Raw genomic sequence first — 20,648 nt, forward strand, 5'->3', positions numbered from 1 at the left:
TGCCCTGTATGCTAAATGCAAGGCAGCTAACCAAGAAATGTAACCAGATCAATACGTGGCAGGTATTCACAATATCATATATTGATGGAGCAGATTTATAGAATAAATATGATTCAGTCTCCACTATTGTGCCCATGGTTAATTTTAGCGAGCAGTGAAATATGTCATAAAATACTTGATAAAAATCCAAAAACACAAGAAGGGATGTCCAAAAAATCTCAAACTCACAAAAACACCCCTCAAACAACAGGGCTACGCCTCAGCATCTATAGCAAAAAAGGAGAAAAGACCTCAGTGTCTAAGGGGCTCTAAAAAGCTTCCCAATAGACAAGCCAGTCTCAGACAAAGTTTGAAACTAGCAGACACATCCTTGGTCAAAAAAACTCCTTCAAACTCTAGTAGTATAATCAGAGTCACACATCTCGTTTTATAAACTTTTTAAATTATTTTAAATATTTTTTCATGAGAAGTGTCATAAAAATCACTTATCTGAACAGATAGCTGTTTGAATGTAGTCCTGGGGTTAGAAAGCAGGAACAAAAAAATGCTCCGTGGGAAGTCAGTTGAAAGCTAATTCAAGCGTGTCCATTGCTACACTTCCACAATCATCCAACAGGGCTCCCTGTTTCGCTACAATGCTTCGTCAGGGATTTTGAGCGTCCATTCACCCATGGAAGCGGGTGAATGGACGCTCAAAATCCCTGACGAAGCATTGTAGCGAAACAGGGAGCCCTGTTGGATGATTGTGGAAGTGTAGCAATGGACACGCTTGAATTAGCTTTCAACTGACTTCCCACGGAGCATTTTTTTGTTCCTGCTTTCTAACCCCAGGACTACATTCAAACAGCTATCTGTTCAGATAAGTGATTTTTATGACACTTCTCATGAAAAAATATTTAAAATAATTTAAAAAGTTTATAAAACGAGATGTGTGACTCTGATTATACTACTAGAGTTTGAAGGAGTTTTTTTTGACCAAGGATGTGTCTGCTAGTTTCAAACTTTGTCTGAGACTGGCTTGTCTATTGGGAAGCTTTTTAGAGCCCCTTAGACACTGAGGTCTTTTCTCCTTTTTTGCTATAGATGCTGAGGCGTAGCCCTGTTGTTTGAGGGGTGTTTTTGTGAGTTTGATAAAATACTTGATATCATCCCTAAATGTAAACAATAAACATATAAATGTAAATCAGATAAAAGGTTCAATTTGGAATTGTTAACATTAAAATGCTTGGTAAGTAGATTGGAGCGAGCATGGTGCAAAAATCGACAAAGTGCTGTTGAAAAACAATGGAGAGATTTAGCCCGTGATAATAAAAAATTACTAAAGGAAAATCACAGAGTCCAAATTGGATCAATTGTAATAGACACAAAGTTATTGTTTAAACTGGTTACTGATTTGACAAGTGTTACTTCATATTGTCACTTACAACATGAAAATCCTCCATCCGGATATGCTAGCTAATTATTTTAAAACAAAAGTATGCAATATCAGGGACTCTTGTAATCCTAATTTATGCTATTCTGGCAATTTGGTTAATAGGATGACTCATGTCGGAGAGGAAGTTTTGGGCCAGCCAGGCAGCGATTGGCTGGCCCGGAACTTCCTCTTCATCATCAGAATTGATGTCGGGGAGGGGAGGGGGAGGGAGTTGGTAAGGCTTTGGGCCTGGCCTTGTGTCGTGGAAGCAGGGAGAACAGAATGCAAAGGCAACGCAAGTCTATTGTGGAGCCTGGGATGGGCTCCGCGATCAACTTGCATTGCCTTTGCGATCTACTGGTCGATCGCAATCGACCTTTTGGGCAGCCCTGATTTAGATAATTTTATATCACTAATTTTCAATCTGGTTTCAGATCACTCCATAGTACAGAATATTTTATAAAGAGAGAGAGGCTAGAAAGAGGCACCTTCTTGCCTTCTCTACATAGATAACCTGTTAGAAAAATTACCACTTAATGTTCATACATGTCATTATATATACATCACAAATTTGGTGTACATAAATAATAAAACATAGTAATTGCAAGGTCACAATTATAACATCCTAGCAATCAGAAGGAAACAAGGAAAATGTCAAACCCCTTCCTAAATAAGAATAAAGACACATCCCCTTTTAATTCCACGGAGTTTATTCCACCAGGCTACTGCAAGCACTCTAAAAGCTTTCCTCTTCCAAGTCTTCTCCTTCAGCCCTTTTTTTGCCATGAAATATCAATTGAGTCTTCTGTGATTTGTTGGACTCAGCTAACTCGAACTGTGAGCCCACAAGGGACTGAAAAATACTATATCTGAATGTACACCACTTTGATAGCTTTCACATGCAGACAATACATAATTCTTTGGTCTCTCTTCAACATGAATAAGAAATACAAATAAATAAGCTTGATCACTCATATGCTACAAGTCAGACATGACAGCAGTGGCATAGTAAGGGAAGATGGTGCTGGGGGTAGAAGGTGCCATCCCCTCCACAATGACGGGAGGGCCTCTCTACTGACTCCCCTCCCCCCAGCACCTCTTAAATCCTTCTGTTGTTCAGTGGCAGCGAGCAGGGGCTCCTCCTACCAGGGCAGGATTAATTCTTTGAGGGCCCTTAGGCACCCAAGTACACTGGGCCCCTACCCTGCCCATGTCCCATTTATCTGTTTTCTTATTTACTTCTTTATTTCCACTTGTATTTCTTTTTTTATTCAAAACAAACACAGATTAGCATACCAGTGCACAGTTTTTCTTCTATGCAACCCCCAAACATTTCTGAACAAATCCCCCTTCCTTCCCTTCCCACCTACTAACCAAGTTTCAACGCCTCACAACTGCCTCACTCTACATCAACCAACTGTAACCCATATGTATAAACAACCAAATCTGTAACTCCTCTAGTACGTTCCACTCCATGTATGTTAACTTGCACAACAAAACAACAGGGCAAGCAGTCCACCAAAAAATTCAACGTGAAACAAAAGAAGATTGGCAGAAAATAAGGAGATTCAAAACAGGTTAATTCAAGGTGCTCCCAAGAACCATGCCTGATGCATTTTGCCAAACAAGGCTAGTCAACGCTAACAAAAAATCATGTTTTTCATACAAACAGAACACAGAAAACACCTTCGCCTAGTATGGAATATGTAATCACAAACTAATCTCTCCCCCTTTTATAAAACTGTAGTATGGTTTTTAGCCATGGCCAACACTAAAAATGCTCTAGTTTGTAAAAGGGGTGATAAAATAGAAATACGTAGACAAAGGTTAAATAAAACCACCAAGAAGCTGGACTCTGCATACAATGCAACACCACAGAAACAGTGATGCATGTCCCCTAAAGCAAAAAAAAATAGAAATAGAAATTTTTTTCTACCTTTGTCTTCTCTGGTTTCTAATTTCCTCATCTTCTTGTCACTCTCTTCCTTTCATCTTCTGTCCTTCTGTGCCTCTTCCAGAAATTGCATGCCTCTCCCTTCCATCTCTTCTCCCCCCCCCCACACACATTGGTGTGGCATCCATCATCTTCCCTTACCTCCTCCAATGGTCTGGAATCTCTCTCCTCTCCTCCCCTCTCCCATGGTTGGGCATTTCACTCTCTCCTCCCTTCCATCAGCATTTGCCCCTTTCTCTCCTTTTAACCCAATTCCATCAAGGATCCTTCCGCCATATGTCTCTCTCCCCTTTCTTTGCACCCCAATTCCATCAGTATCTGCCCCCTTTCTTTCCCTTCAACCCAATTCCATCCAGTATCCTTCCCCTTATATCTCTCCCCTTCCCCTACACACCAATTCCATCAGCCCCTTTCACTCCTTCCACCACCCTTCCATACCACCCTTTCCCCTTTCTCTTCCTCCACCATCCTTCCATACCATCCTTCTCACAATCCTTCCATACCACCCTGCCCCTTTCTCTCCCTCCACCATCCTTCCATGCTCCTTTCTCTCTCCCCCTCCAAACATTGCAGCTGCCGTCTGCCCGCTGAGAGCCTTTGCCCGAAAGCAGCATTAGAACAGCTGACGGCAACGCCCCCCTTCCCACAGCAATGGCAACAGGCCCCCCCAGCAGCAATGGCAACGCCCGCCCCACAGCAACAGCAATGCAATCAAATCTGTTACAGGAAGGCCCCGCGATGACTGCTTCTGCCGGTCCATCCCCCTCCGATATCACTTCTTCCGGAGCAAGTAAGTGATGTCGGAGGGGGATGGACCAGCAGAAGCAGTTATCACGGGACCTTCCTGTAAAAGATCTGGCTGCGGGGGGGGGGGGGGGGGGCATTGCCGTTGATGGGAGGGGTCCGTTGCTGTTTGAAAAAATGGCAAGGTGAGTCGTCCTCCTTCAGCGGGCCCCCCTCACAGTTTCGGGCCTTAGGCACGTGCCTATTGAGCCTATTGATTAATCCGGCCCTGCCTCCTACCCACTGCTTACGCCAGCTTGAGCCTTCCCTTTGGTGTAATGTCCTGGTCCCACGAACAGGAAGTTATGTCAGAGGTAAGGCTTGGGACCAGTGTGAGAAGTGGGTAGGAGTCTCTTCTCATTGCTGGCAAAGTATAGAAGTATTTAAGAAGCACGAGAGGTGCAGTTGAGAGCCTCCCATTGATGGGAGAAGAGGAGAGATGTGTGGAGTGTTCAGCTGGTGAGGTTTGGGGATCCCCGCCAGCCACATCACTTCTCTGCCACTACTGGTTGTCACCCCTACTAAGATGGTACCTTCCACTTTTACTACACCACTGCATGACAGTAATCTAACTGCTAGTTTGGATCTAGGGCTTAGAGTGATTGAGAGGGGAATTATGGTTATCTCTTTGGTCTACCTAATCAACTTAAAAAAAGAAGAGGGGGTATGTTGGCTCATTAACTGGCTAGCTAGTTTTGCAAAATTTGCTGGTTACTCTTGTAAGTACCAAAATCTGCTGCTTATGAACATGAGTACTGCTCCTTATCTGTACCAAGCCTTGAGTGATGCCACTTATTTTTGAATTTATGTTTAAAAAGTCACAATCAGCCAAATACATATTATGTCTCCCTAGCTCTCTCTTTTGTAGTAATATGCACACAGGTGAATTTAGAGACGCAAACTCTTTGTTGTGTTTAGCACCAGCTGACAATCACATCAATGCTCATTGCCATTTTAATGTTTTTTTCTCTTGCAGTAATTAGTTTGTGGAGGATAAGAAGCTTTGCTGGAAGCAGGAAGCTGCTGTTTGACCATTGTTCTGGAACAGTGAGAGAAGTCATTGCTGGACCTGCTTCTAACACCTTCGGAGAGACACCGTCGATAGATTACCCTCTCCAAAGCAGCAGGTAGAACTCTTTCAGTACTTCTTTAGTCCATCGAAATGATGGGGCCTCCAATGAAACTTTCCATAGTATTCAGTCCCACTAGAAATATCTGAATCAAAGGAACCAACAGGATCAAATATTGGGATAGGTGGCAAAACAAAAATGTACAATAACCAAATTAGCAAGGAAAACTGTTCACTACGACAGTGTCGAATTAATAACTGGTTATGTTTCTACGGTTGCAAAGATAGTCGATTATGTTTATTTATTCAATTTTCTATACCATTCTCCAAGGGGAGCTCTGAACAGTTTATATGAATTTATTCAGGTACTCAATCATTTTTCCCTGTCTGTTCCAGTGGGCTCACAATCTGTCTAATATACCTGGGGCAATGGGGGGATTAAAGGGCAAATTCTATAAGAAGCGCCCAAAAGTTAGATGCTGATATAGGCACTGTTCAGCACAATTCAAGTAAAATTGGGTGCTGTTTAATGAATTCCGTTGAGCGGCACCTAATTTGGAGGCGCCCAATAAATAGGCCAGCTCTAGGCACAACTAAAAGGTAGGCGCCTATGTGAGCGCTTAAGCACGCTTAAGAACAGTGCTTCTGTAACAAGGTGCCTAATACGTAGCCACGCCCATGTCTAACGTGCATAGCGCCTATTTTTTTGAAGGCCGCCTAAATTTTTAGAGGCGCCTTATTGCAGAATCGCTCTTAAGTAATAGGCACCTAAGTTTCCCTTATTGCTGATTAAAAAGCTTAATTGAGCTTGTTAATCAATTTAGATAGGCACCTATCTAGTTGGGCACCTCCAAAATATAATAGAAACATAGAAACATAGAAATTGACGGCAGATAAGGGCCACGGCCCATCCAGTCTGCCCACCCTACTGACCCTCCCCTAATAGGTGCCTAACCTTAGGCGCCGGTTACAGATTTTGGGCTTAAGTGACTTGCCCAGGGTCACAAGGAGCAGCGTGAGTTTGAACCCACAACCTCAGGGTGCTGAGGCTGTAGCTTTCATCACTGTGCCACACTCTCCCCTCATGTGCTGGAATTAAACCATTTATGTTAACACTGAACAACAGTTATGCGACTATAACCAGTTATATGCTATTTTTGAACCCTTTGATATTATAGCCATTAATTTTTTCTGAAATGGATGTTTATGTTGCACAGACCTGGTATATAAACATTCATTTCTTCTGAATTTCAGAACAGGGTCTCCGTTGGCAGATTCTGTTCTAAACTACTGGTGAATCTGGAGACGTGCTCACCTATTCCTACTTCTACAACCTGTCCAAAATAGAGTTGCCCATGTAATGGCATACAAAAAGTTAAAATCAAAACTGAAGTTTGAATATGCTGCTTTGTCCGTTTTGGTTATACAAACATGCCTTAATTAGGCAAACTAGTACCAGGTTCCGGTTAAGTTTTTTTGATATTTTGCAAAATATAAACATAGAAAATCTAAGCAGTTTATAATGTACAAAATAAGAGGATGGGAAGACATGTATAACAAGAAACAATATTTAAAACAGTACAAGAATAAATGGGAGTATGAAGGTAAACGAGAAAAGGTAAAGGGACTTACAAGGAAGGAGTTTAAAAAAGGAGGTCTTCACTTAAAATTGAACCATAAGAAGGACGATGGAAGAGAGTTCAGTTCAAATGCCATAGAGAAATAGTAGACCTTCAGTAGACTCAAATTTCAAGAGAGATGGTTCCATCCTCAGATAAAGAGGAAGCGAATCCTAGAAGGTTGGAGCCATAACACTAAAACAAGAACTTCTAGAGGTATTAAGGAAAAAACCTACCGTAGAAAAGGGGCTGTTGTTGCTATGAAGAACAGAGGACTCTTGTGGTTGAATAGCAAAGTAATTAGTAAATGAACCACACATAAAAAATATATATAATAATAGGCATTTGAATATTAGGATATTGAATTTTCTATCTGTTTATTCTATAATACCCACGGACTTGTTTTAATATTTAAAAGATGTTTTGAGATTTTCAGATACTACATTTCTATCTTTAAATAATATTTATTATGTCCCTTTGAATATTCTCAGGGAAAAAAGACACAAACAGCATCAGCAATTGACTTTAGATGTTTCTGGCTTATTGGAAACCTCTGGGGATTTCATAACTGGGAGATCTACTTTAGTAGTATCTTTCCATTTCACTCAAGACAAAGCAAGGGAAAAGGAAATGGGGACTTGTATACTGCCTTTTTGTAGCTTTGGCATTTCAAAGCTTAAATTCAAAGTGGTGGGCACTGGAGGATTAAGTGACTTGCCCAGGGTCACAAGGAGCAACACCAGGATTTGATCTCACAACCTCTGGGTGCAAAGGCAGAAGCTCAGCCAGTGAGCCACAGCCTTTCCTCCCTCCATCATGCGTTTCTATTTCTCCTTTCAGAACACTTACCATATTTTTTGTTCTATAATAAGCACCCGACCATAAAACGCACTCCCCTGTTGCGGAGAAAAAATAAAGGAAAAAAATTATGTCCCCCCTCTGGTGGTCTAGTGGTAGGCTGGGACAGGGTACAGGACAGGTCTAGTGGTAGGCCCCACTTGGAATATTGTGTTCAGTTTTGGAAACCAAATCTGGCAAAGGACATAAGAAGACTTGAAGCAGTACAGAGGAGGGCGACGAAAATGATAGGAGGCTTGCGCCAAAAGACATATGAGGAGAGACTGTATAGCCCTGAATATGTATGTCCAAGAAGCAGTCATTTAATATGTCTAGGAATTTTACCTCCCTTGCATTCCTGATGTAAAATTTACCCAGTAAGTGTTGGTGGCCTGCAAGATTCCTGATTTAAGTGACTAACAGATGAAGAGTGCCTGGCTAGTTGGAGTTCACTGGAATAAGATAATTCCCTGGTGTTTTGATCAAACTATCTTCATTATAATATATCAAACCAGAAAAGTTCACTTATCTGTTGAAGCATTCAGCTGTTGCCAGTTCCAAGCTTATATAATCCCAACAGGAGACCCCGTTTCACCAAAGTGTCATCAGGGGATGAGCACTTCACAGCATATTCAGATGGTTTGATATAGTTGCGAGACTGCTGTGCTATGTCATTTCATATTTGTAGTGGATGTTCACAGAAATATTATTTACCTGTTAAGGAAGAAGTTTGTCTGGCTTAGATGCATTGGAGTTTTTTTGACCTATGATGACAGAGAGCTTACTTTGATGCAGCTTGGTGCTGTTTTGTGACACTCCTGTATTGCTTTGAGATCTTTTTTCTCCACTTTTACGATACAAGTGAGCCAGCCTATTCCATTCAATTTGACAGAAGAGAGTTGCCTTTTGGTTTTTTTCTTTGATATTTTCCAACTCTTTCCTGTGGATTTACGTTCCTGTGGAGAGATAATTGAAATCACTCATTATTGTACTGTTGCCTAATTTGTCAGCATTCCTAATCTCTGAAAATATTTCTTCATCTGTCTATTCACTCTTCAAAAGTACACAAAGAATAAATACTGTAAATACAGTATAATCTCTTTATATCAGACTTCAAGGAACCTGGAAAAACGGTCCGTTATATCCAGAGTTGCATTTTTTAAAAACTTTATTTAGGTCAACTTGAAACAACTTACAATCAATGAACAACAGTCACTGCACAAGCATATCAGCAACATCAATAACAAAACTCAGCAAAACATTGGTATGGCACGAAAGAAAAATAATCTGTCATTTTCTTCTGGGCTGCATTTTGATACTATATTACCAGCATACCCACGTGCCTTATAGGCAGAGCCTGCATGTCCGTCATAGCCGAACAAAACTACAGTTAAAAGCGGCTCTGGAGACCAAATTGGTTGTCCGTTGTATCCGAAAGTCCGTTATATGCGAGTCCGCTGTATCCGATGATTTTCTGCATGTTTATAAAGGCGCACAGCCGGAACCAGCTGACCTCATCCGCTACAGTTGTAAGCAAGTCCGTTATAACGAGATTAAACTGTAATAGGTCAAACCTCAGGCTGTTCAAATTCATTCACATCATTCCCAAATTTAGTAATCTGCAGGCATGCATTAGAGAGGTGCCTATGAAACTGAACTTTAACCATGTTGGGTGCTTTTTAGATTTTAATAAAGATGGATTTGAAAATTTCAGGTTTAATTGCTGATTCTTATGAGGGTTGCTGTTGATTTCCTGCCTCTGCTATGGACCTCTGCTTCTGCTTTTTGTCCTAGTCTACCTTGGCCCACAAAACTATTTGCTTAGAGCCCAAGCACGCCCCTGTATCCCTGGCACCTCAAGAATCTGAATGAGGAAGGATGAAACCCCTCTCTCAATACACGGTTTTATTATCAACAAATTACATCACCAACACCTATCTCTTATTTGAATACATCCTCCCACTTGCACTTATCAGTAGGAGAAATTGTTAAACTCTGAAACCACTACATATTGATTACAGAGCTAGAGTTAAATCTCAGCCATACATTTTACAGAGGAATTTAGTGGCCCACTCACCACTATATTTTGGAACCCTGTACTTCTCCCAGTGGTGTAGTAAATGGGGGAGGGTCCACCACAGGAGCCGTCTTCATAGGGGCAAGGCACCTGCCATCCTCTCCGCCCCTCCACTATAGCATGTGCATGCCACTTCCCTTCACCCATACCTCTGTAACATTCCTGGTTTGAGCAGCAATCTCCAACCTGCTGTTGTGCCTGCATCGCCTGTTCTTCTGATATCATTTCCGGAACCCATGCCTAGGAAGTGACATCAGAGGGAGAGCCCAGCTACGACAGGTTGGTTGTTTCTGCTCGTGTCAGGAACATTACAGAGGTACGTGGGAAGGGAAGCAGTATGCACGCGCATTAGTGGGGAGGGGGTATGGCGGGGAAGGTGCATGTAGGGATGGTGGGGGGCAGAGAAGAAGACAGGGAGGGCTGCCACTGCCCCAGGTGCCTCTCACCCTCCCTACACCACTGACGTCTTCCACCCCCTTTTCAAAATCAACTCTATAAATCTAGGAGCCCCAACTCTATAAATCTAGGAACCCCAACTCTATAAATCTTGGAACCCCAACTCTATAAGTCTAGGAACCCTAATGCTGAATGCTAACCAATAATTCTGATTCTCAAGAAAGATATAGCGGCACTAGAAAAGGTCCAAAGAAGAGCGACCAATTTGATAAAGGGGATGGAACTCCACTCGTATGAGGAAAGACTAAAGAGGTTAGGGCTCTTTAGCTTGGAAAAGAGACAGCTGAGGGGAGATATGATTGAAGTCTACAAAATCCTGAGTGAATAAAGAAAATTGTTCCTGAATTATGAAAGAAAACAGTCTACAGACTTCCATTTACTGATTTTTAAAGAGTAATTTGGAGAGTTATAAGAAAGGTTGTCTTTGTATTTTTGGTACATCAAAATCCAGTTCCACCACATGTGTAATAATAAATGGGAATTATCTTTCTAGTTGTTGATGATAAATTTTAAAGCTATGAAAATAAAGAAGTCAAAAAGGGCTTTGTCGTTATCAGAAAGTAAGAACTAGTGTCTTGCAGAGTATATGCAGTACAGTATGTCCAGGGGAGACTAGATCTGCAAGCTCTTTGTAGAGGTCTGTAGGGAAAGATGGGATAATATTCTGCCTTTAAGACTGTTCCAGACCATAAACAACTCGCTTAAAATAACCAGCTATTGTTTAAGTTCAGACTTTTAAATAATTGGCCCTTGAAGTTACATCTGTGCATGGGAGGGATTAATTCTTTTATACTTTGCTGTATTCTGTCATTTCTCCTGCTCTGCGTGTTGGATTAATTATAGGTTGGTTCGTTACATGAATGCATTCTAATATAAACCTTCTTTCTTCTCTGTATTTAAGATTTCCAGTGGTTCTAATTCTCCATTCTAGTGCTAGATTTGTCTGCAAAATTCCAGCAGGCAGAACTATGTTAATAGAGTAATTTTTCAGCTGTCAGCAGAGCTTGGAAGCCTGAAGGACCATCTCCACTTGGGTCTGCAAACTTGTTGGCAAAAGAAAACCTCACATAAGAATATAAGAATAGCCTTACTTGGTCAGACCAAAGGTCCATCAAGCCCATTAGCCCGTTCTCATGGTGGCCAATCCATGTCACTAGTACTTAGCCAAAACCCAAAGAGTAGCAACATTCCACGCTACCGATCCAAGGCAAGCAGTGGCTTCCCCCATGTCTTTCTCAATAACAGCCTATGGACTTTTCCTCCAGGAAATTGTCCAAACCCTTCTTAAAACCAGCTACGATATCCGCTCTTACCACAACCTCTGAGTGAAAAAAATATGTCCTCCTATTGGTTTTAAAAAGTATTTCCTTGTAACTTCATGGAGTGTCCCTTAGTCTTTGTAATTTTTGATGGAGTGAAAACTCGATCCACTTGTATCCATTCTACACTCAGGATTTTGTAGACTTCAATCATATCTTCCCTCAGCTGTCTCTTTTCCATATGGGGCTTCCCTTTATAACTGCTGCCGGCCTGCTATATTTCACCTCATACATTTACATCTGCTTTGAATCTGATGCAAATATACAGTATGCAGTGAAATGGAAAGACGTGCAGAGCTTCTAGAATTAAATCCTTTTGTGCAATGTTCCTCCTCTGACCTCCAGCAACCCTGTCTCAGCTCCTCTTTGCCAGCACAGGAGCTTTTCCACACACTAGAGTGTGGGGAGGCAGCTTTCAGACCTGCATTGTCTGCTATAACACATGCTATTAACACATGCTAAGCTACTGAATAATTAATTGCAAAGAATAGTCTTTGCCTATTCCCTGTCCCTTTCCATGCCGTCTGCTTATATGAATCAGTGTATGCTGTAAAGCCACCATGTTATGTGCCGGCTACAAGGGTCCACCTTGGGGATCAGCTCTTAAGAAAAAGATCTGCATGTCAACATGGACAATATACTGAAACCTGTTGCCCAATGTGTGGCGGCAGCCAAGAAAGCAAACAAAATGCTAGGAATTATTAGAAAAGAGATGGTAAACAAGACTAAGAATGTTATAATGCCTCTATATCGCTCAATGGTGTGACCTCATATTGAGTATTCCATTCAGTTCTGGTTTCCTTATCTTAAAAAAGATATAGCGGCACTAGAAAAGAAGAGTGACCAAGATGATAAAGGGGATGAAACTCTTCTTGTATGAGGAAAGACTAAAGAGGTTAGGGCTCTTCACCTTGGAATAGAGATGGCTGAGGGGAGATATGATTGAAGTGTACAAAATCCTGAGTGGTGTAGAATGGGTACAAATGGATCGATTTTTTTTTTACTGCATCAAATCAAGATTTACAAAGACTAGAGGCCACTCGATGAAATTACAGAGTAATACTTTTAAAACCAATAGGAGGAAATAATTTTCACTCAGAGAATAGTTAAGTTCTGGAATGCGTTGCCAGAGGATGTGGTAAGAGCAGTTAACTTAGTTGGTTTTAAAAAAGGTTTGGGCAAGTTCCAGGAGGAAAAGTCCATAGTCTGCTGTTGAGACAGACATGGGAGAAGCCACTGCTTGCCCTGGATTGGTGGCATGGAATGCTGCTACTATTTGGGTTTTTGCCAGGTACCTGTGACTTGAATTGGCCTCCTTGAAGATGGGGTACTGGGCTAGACGAACCATTGGTCTGACCCAGTAAGGCTATTCTTATGTTATTACATTACATCATGTGACAATTTGAGCATTAAGGGGGAAATTCTATAAAGGTTGCCAAGATCCACCATTAATTTTGTAATGGTATCTAGGCACCCAGATCATATAATAGAAAGCACATGCAATTTGGCATTTAAGCACATCCATTTACGCCATATCAATAGCAGTTATAAATGCAAGTGGCTATAGTACAGTACTTTGTAAGTTTTATGTGTGTAAATGTGGGACTTGCCCTGCCTGCTAAGCCCCACTCATGTAAAGTTTCAAGTTTCAAGTTTATTAGATTTTAATATACTGACCATCAACAAATATCTGGCCGGTTAACAATAAAATTTAAAAGGTAAGAGGGATAAAAAAATAAAATAATTGGTATTTAAAAATAAATGGTGTGAACATAAATAATATCAACTAGACAGACTTGAAAGTGAGGGAAAAAGGGAAGGGAGGGGAAAAGTTACATATTTAAGAAGAAAAGGAGAAAGTGGGAATAGGATAAAACGTATAGGGTGGGGTCGCTTTATTAAAGTGGTTGGTTGCTTGAAAAAGAAAGGAAGTTAAAAAAAAAACCAGAAGGTAAGTCTAAGCACAGCCGAATGCGTCACAAAATAAAAAAGTCTTTAGGTTTATCTTAAATTTGTCTAGATGTTGTTCATCGCAGAGTTGCTGTGGCAGAGAATTCCATAAAGTTGGGGCAGCTACTGCGAAATTTATTTTCCGTGTGTAGTAAAAGTCTTTTATGGAGAGAATAAAGAGAAGCTTTTGATCAGTTGACCTTAGAGTGCGTGGGGAACATTGGGGGATGAGAAGCTTATCAAGAAATGAGGGCTGGTGAGAGAGTTTTATTTTGAAGGAGAGTAAGATGATTTTGTAAGTGATACGGTGAGTGATGGGGAGCCAATGTGCCTCTTTTAGAAGAGGAGTGACATGGTCAAATTTACCTATTTTGTAAATGAGTTTTATTGCTGTGTTTTGTATTAATTGTAGGCGTCGGATTTCTTTTTGGGGGAGACCGTTGAGAAGAGAGTTGCAATAATCTAAATGGGAGATGACTAAGGAATGAATCAGGATATTGATTGAATCGGTCTCTAGAATTGGAATTAGCGACCGAATAATGCGGAGTTTGAAGAAACAGATTTTTGCGACCGAACTAATATGGTCGTCGAAAGTAAGATCCCTATCAATGATGACGCCTAATAGTTTTATTTTTGTTTCCATTTGTATTGGAGTGGATTTGATAGAAATTTTTTCCAATAAGGATTCGCAGGTTTTGATTGGAAGTAGTAGGCCTTGGGATTTATCAATATTGAGGGAAAGTTTATTTGAATAGAGCCAGTCATTTATGGTGTCCAATTTGTTATTTATGTCTTTTATGTCTGAGATATTTGAAGTGTTGACTGGGTGAAGAAGTTGTATGTCATCTGCATAGGCAAAGATTGTAAATCCAATAGATTGTGCCAATGTAAGAAGAGGAGAAAGAAAGATATTAAATAGTAATGGGGATAGAATCAAACCTTGCGGGACACCATAGGTTTGTGATATAGCTGAAGAGATTTCATTCTTTACATGGACTTTAAAGCTGCGTTCGTTAAAGTAAGATGTGAACCATGAAAGAGCTGGACCTGTAATACCGCAGTCTTTGAGTCTATTAATAAGAAGAGAGTGGTCGATAGTATCAAAGACTGCTGACAGGTCAAGAGAGATGAGAATAACAGATTTTTGATGGTCATGGTAATAATGTATAGTTGAGATAAGGCCTAGCAGTGACAATTCTGTTGAATGTGAAGAACGGAAGCCGGTTTAGCATGGATGTAAAGCATGGGTTTTTTCAATGAACTCTGTAAGTTGGGTGTGAATGATTTTTTCAGTTAGTTTGGAGATTAAGGGTAGATTAGCAATAGGGCGGTAATTTCTAGGTAGAGAGGAATCTAAGTTGTGTTGTTTAAGTTTTGGAAAAACAAGGGCTGTTTTTCAAGCATTAGGTACTAAACTGTCAGAGAGAGACTTGGATATCATTTCCCAAATGAATGGGCCGAAAAAGGAAAATAATTTTTTAAGAAGCGAAGGGGGAATACTCTCCAAAAGATTATTGGAAGTGTTTAAAGATTGTAAAATGAGAAGGAGATTTGCTAATGAGGGCATTTTGAAATTTGAGCAAGAGCTAAATGATAGTTGAGTAGAATCATTGAGAGTGTGAGGAGAGGAAGCTGGAAGTGAAGGTCCAAGATGTGATCTAATGTCCTTGATTTTTGTATCAAAGAAAAGTGATAGCTCGTCTGCAGATGGCTGGGTAGTAGGGGGTAGGTTTTTTTTTTTTTTTAGAATATTTTGAGAGTGACTGAGCAAGATTGAAAAGGGTGGAAGAATTACGGGTGGAAGTAATGAGTTTAGAGTAGTATTCTTTTTTAGTTTGTTGAATGACTTTTTTATAATGAGTGGCTTTTTCCTTGAACATAATAAGGAAATTATTGAGGCGTGTTTTACGCCATTTATGCTCTACAGAACGAAGTTGTCTACGGAGAAGAGCAAGTTTTTCGTAATACCAAGGTTGTTGTTTTTTATGAGTCTGATTTGAGGTGGGTTTTTTACCTAGTTGAGGTGCCAGAGAGTCTAATAAGGATTTTGTGGAAGTTTCCCAGAGGGAGAACTGTTCTGAAATGGAGAGGGAAGAGAAGTCTTTGAGGTTTAAGTCAAAGGAGGTCTGGATGGCAGAAAGGGTTATATTATTAGTGTTGCGGGTGATATAGATATTCTTTTGTTGGACTTGACTTAATGGTGCAGGGAAATCTAGTTGCCAGGTAATTAAAGTATGATCCGACCATGGTAAAGCGTGAAATTGGAAGTTTTGAAAAAGATGATTAATAGAAGTAGGACAGAAAATCATGTCTAAGGTATTACCGGCGAAGTGTGTAGGCATAGAGATGAGAGGAGATAATGATAGGTCCGAGATCAAGGTTAGGAGTTCAGAGGTGTTGTAATGGTTGGGAGAATTAAAATGAATATTGAAATCTCCAAGGATTATGGAATCAGGATAGGCGATATTGAAGTCTGATATGGTGGAGATAAGAGTAGAAAGCGAAGTTTTGGTTACTGGGGGGGGAAGGTAGATAAGAAGGAAATTAAGAGAAGGAGAGTGTTTTATGGAAAATTGAAGAGTTTCGGTTGGAGCATTGGAGGATAAGTTGGAGGTATTAGGCTGGAGGGGGATAGAGGTATGATAGATAACTGCTATGCCTCCTCCTTTTTTGTTCGGACGGGGTTGAAAAATTGCCTTGAAGTTGAAAGGGCAAGCTTGGGTTATGTAGGCTTCCTCTCCCTGAGTTAGCCAGATTTCAGTAAGGCATAGGATTAGGAGATTGTGTTGAGTAATGGTATCGTGAATTAGATGATATTTGTTTTTTATGGATCGCACATTTACCAGGCCTATATTAAGTTTAGGGGAGGAGTAATGAGGAGTGAAATGAAGGCTAGCAGAGGGACAAATTGGAATAGAGATGTAGTGTCTTGGCTGAATTTCGGTTTGGATAGGAAGGGGGGCTTTCTTGGGGGGTCGGCGGCCCCATATGGTGGGGATAGAGGCCATTGTTTTAGGGCCAAAGTGTTGGGATACAGAAGGATTAAGATGGAGAGAAGTATGAAGTAGAGGAAGGGAAGTTAAGAAGTTGTATATAAGAAGTAGAATTCCGAGTAGAGGGAGAAGGTTGTATAATGTTTTAGTGAAAGTGGTGTTGTAAAGGAGATGAATTAAAGCATGAAGTAGCTGCATGAAGGAGCGCATAAAGGAGCAGGACCTGCTCCTTAGGTGCGCGCCTTTGCGGCGTGTGCCGCAAAGCAAGCAGATTTGTTGGCAACGCTACCAGTGGTGGAAAGTGGGCGGAGTCGTCGGCGCCGCTGCAAAGCGGCGGCGGTCCCTTTGGGGAGCAAGAAAGCCTGTCGAAATCAAAATGGATAAACATTAGAAAACAGCAAGACTACTTACTAGGTAAATAAAAATAAGGATAGGAAGAAAGAACAAGTATAGCAGACATACAGGAATAGGCATACAGACATACAGGAATAGGTAAAGAAAGCAATATATATCGGACAGATAAAACAATATTAACTGGTTAAAACAATACTAACTGGTTAAAACAGGTAAAATTAAGATTGAACTTGAAATAATTAAAAAAAATTACAGTTACAAGGTGAACTATAGTAAAAGAAAGAAAAAGAACAAGGAAAAAACCAAGTAAGGTGTCTAGAGGTGGTTGTTAGGGAAGGTGAAGTGAGCCAGCAAACATAGGAGAGCAAAGCAATATGGCGTGCGCCGCAAAGCAAGCAGATTTGTAGGCAACGCTACCGGTAGTGGAAAGTGGGCGGAGTCGTCGTTGCCGCTGCAAAGCGGCGGCGGTCCCTTTGGGGAGCAAGAAAGCCTGTCGAAATCAAAATGGACAAACATTAGAAAACAGCAAGACTACTTACTAGGTAAATAAAAATAAGGGTAGGAAGAAAGAACAAGTATAGCAGACATACAGGAATAGGCATACAGACATACAGGAATAGGTAAAGAAAGCAATATATATCGGACAGATAAAACAATATTAACTGGTTAAAACAGGTAAAATTAAGATTGAACTTGAAATAATTAAAAAAAATTACAGTTACAAGGTGAACTATAGTAAAAGAAAGAAAAAGAACAAGGAAAAAACCAAGTAAGGTGTCTGGAGGTGGTTGTTAGGGAAGGTGAAGTGAGCCAGCAAACATAGGAGAGCAAAGCAATATGGCGTGCACCGCAAAGCAAGCAGATTTGTAGGCAATGCTACCGGTGATGGAAAGTGTGCGGAGTCGTCGGCGCCGCTGCAAAGCGGCGGCGGTCCCTTTGGGGAGCAAGAAAGCCTGTCGAAATCAAAATGGACAAACATTAGAAAACAGCAAGACTACTTACTAGGTAAATAAAAATAAGGGTAGGAAGAAAGAACAAGTATAGCAGACATACAGGAATAGGCATACAGACATACAGGAATAGGTAAAGAAAGCAATATATATCGGACAGATAAAACAATATTAACTGGTTAAAACAATACTAACTGGTTAAAACAGGTAAAATTAAGATTGAACTTGAAATAATTAAAAAAAATTACAGTTACAAGGTGAACTATAGTAAAAGAAAGAAAAAGAACAAGGAAAAAACCAAGTAAGGTGTCTGGAGGTGGTTGTTAGGGAAGGTGAAGTGAGCCAGCAAACATAGGAGAGCAAAGCAATAAACATCCCTGTGCTAATACATGCTAAGCATGTTGTGATATGTTGCAGAATACCGCTAACTGCAGCATTAAATTCACAATTGGTATTTAACTGTAGAGGGGTAAGAGGGCAACTCTATGAAAGGTGGAATGGATGAATGATCATGGGCTAAAGTTGAATGTGAATAAAACAGAAGTGATTGTGAAAAATCAGAGGGACAAAGAAAAGCCTTCACAGACTCCAGCGGATCCAGAACACTGCGGCTAAACTAATCTTCGCAAAAAGCAAATTTGACCACGTCTCCCCGCTTCTGTCTAAGCTTCACTGGCTCCCAGTAATCCTTATGGTTCACTACTAATGCGCCTGCCTAACCTTCAAGTCTCTACATGGTATCCTGCCTCCCCTTTTTCCACTATCTTGGAACTCCTCTAATCCCAACACCACCAGATCTACTCAAAAATTCAAACTATCCTTCCGCTCTTTAAAAGACATATCCCATACAGGAAAACTAGGGACTTCCCTCTCCTTCAGGATTACCGAACTCTGGAACAGTTTTACAACCCCGCTTCGGTGCCTGTCCTCCCTCCAACTCTTCCGAAAACATCTGAAAACTTGGCTCTTCTCCAAAATGCAATGATCTCTCCCTCATCGATTTACTAATTCCCTCTAAACCTCTCTTTCTAAGCCCTTCTACTTTTCATTGTAGTTTCTTTCTATACCAATTACTGTAAACCGTGGCGAGCTCTACTTCGGTGGAGATGATGCGGTATAGAAACTTAAGGTTTAGTTTAGTTAGTTTAGTTTAGTTGAATGTGTTGTCTTCGTATTTTTTGTACATCAAAATCCAGTTTCACTACAAGTGGGATAAATGGGAATTATCTTTGGGAATGTGTTGGGAGTGCCCTTGGACAGTTTGCTGTCTATGGAAAGCCAAATATTGAGGACAATACAGGTAGGATATATGCAGCTGAGAATGTTGTATAGGTTGAAACATGCTGCAGGACTATGATTTTCGTACTGTAGTTCAGGCACTAATTTTAAGTAAGGTGGATTATTGTAACGGATTATATTTGGGGATTGTGAAGGTAAAGATGAGAGCGTTGCAGTTACCTTTGAATTACTGGTGCATCGACAATAGCTCATATAATACCGATTCTTAAACGACTGCATTGGTTACCAATTCAGCATAGGGTGCAATACAAAATATTGTCAATAGTGCATCAAGTAGTGACCATGTTTTTCCTGTTGTATTGAAGGGATGGTTTGAAATCTATCGCCCACGAAGAACTTTGAGATCTAAAACAAGCATGCAGTTAAATTCTAACATGAGTAGGTCAATTGTACATTCAAGGATTGGAGATGCTATGGTGGTGGTGGTGGTGGTTGTGGTGGGGTGAAGCTTTGGAACACTCTGGCTGGAACCTTGTGGTTATGTGTGTCCAGATTAGGCTTTTAAAAACTATTAAAAACATACTTGTTTGTCAATTCATTTAGGTGATGTGATTTGACTGAGGTTGAGAGGTGTGGCTTGTGATAGATCAAGATTTGGTTTATGTACTCTGATGTTATTCTAAAGTTATATATGTTTTGCCTTTATAACCACTATGTATTGTCAAATTTTTATGCATGTTTGTTTTTATGTGAACCACGTAGGCTATATGCATTATATAAACTTTTTAAATAAATAAATAAATAAAAGAGCATGCATACTTTCTCTTATAAATTAACAGTATAACATGTCAAACTCATGCCTAGAATTAGGGTGTGATCATTTACTCGAGCTATAGAGCTGGTGTAAACAATCACACCTAAATCACAAAATGTGCATAGATTATAGTAGTCTGTAACCTAAGTGCATTATGTTTGCATCCTGCCAGAGCTGCCTAGACTCTACCCTTGGGAATACACAACCTCACACTACATGCTGTTGCATTTAGGTGCAGTTTTGTTGAATAGCATATAGCTAGAAAATTGGCGTTTACATGGTTAAGTGAACACATATGAGTAAGTACATATATGACAGTAATTTGGTCATTTACATGTGTTCTGATGCCTATGTTCTGGCATCTTCTTTACAGAATTATCCCCTCCCCCTCCCAATGAATTGTAACTCAATATAGTACACACTAACATGTATGTGTGCTGTTGCGTGCTAGGCCCCTGTCTAGGCCAGTAGGTGGCACAATGAGTATTAACCTTAGCTCACTATCTTGAAATAATCTTTGTTTCAGAATTTACACACACAAAAAAAACCTCAAGCAAGAAGGAACAGGTTCATTCTTTAAAGGCATTTTGAACCTACTTCCATGTTTCCTTCCAGCTCCAGTAACTCCACAGACCCTTCTGAGGTGTCCATTTCCTCTATCACCTCTAAACTTGCAGCAGGTTCCAGCAGGGGCTGTTCACCCTTTTCTGCCATCTCCACCTCGCTGCCTTGTCAAATCTCCAGTGGACTTCTCAACGCCCCATTCTCCTGCCTCTCCTCCTGGTTCAGGACTTTCTGCCTATGTTCCACAGCACCACAC

The 20,648-nt window shown here is 40.6% G+C and overlaps 1 protein-coding gene across 4 annotated transcripts in view; it reads left to right on the forward strand.

The window, feature by feature from the left end:
* Positions 1–20,648, forward strand: part of MAP2 (microtubule associated protein 2) — a 744,831-nt gene that overhangs the window by 419,048 nt on the left and 305,135 nt on the right. For all 4 annotated transcript variants that reach the window (XM_033944572.1, XM_033944576.1, XM_033944575.1 and 1 more), the window contains one exon: positions 5,128–5,278. The gene's annotated coding sequence lies outside the window, so the exon portion shown is untranslated. The remainder of the gene's footprint in view (positions 1–5,127; positions 5,279–20,648) is intronic.

This window comes from Geotrypetes seraphini, chromosome 5 (assembly GCF_902459505.1).
Source record: "Geotrypetes seraphini chromosome 5, aGeoSer1.1, whole genome shotgun sequence".
Lineage (NCBI taxonomy): Eukaryota > Metazoa > Chordata > Amphibia > Gymnophiona > Dermophiidae > Geotrypetes > Geotrypetes seraphini.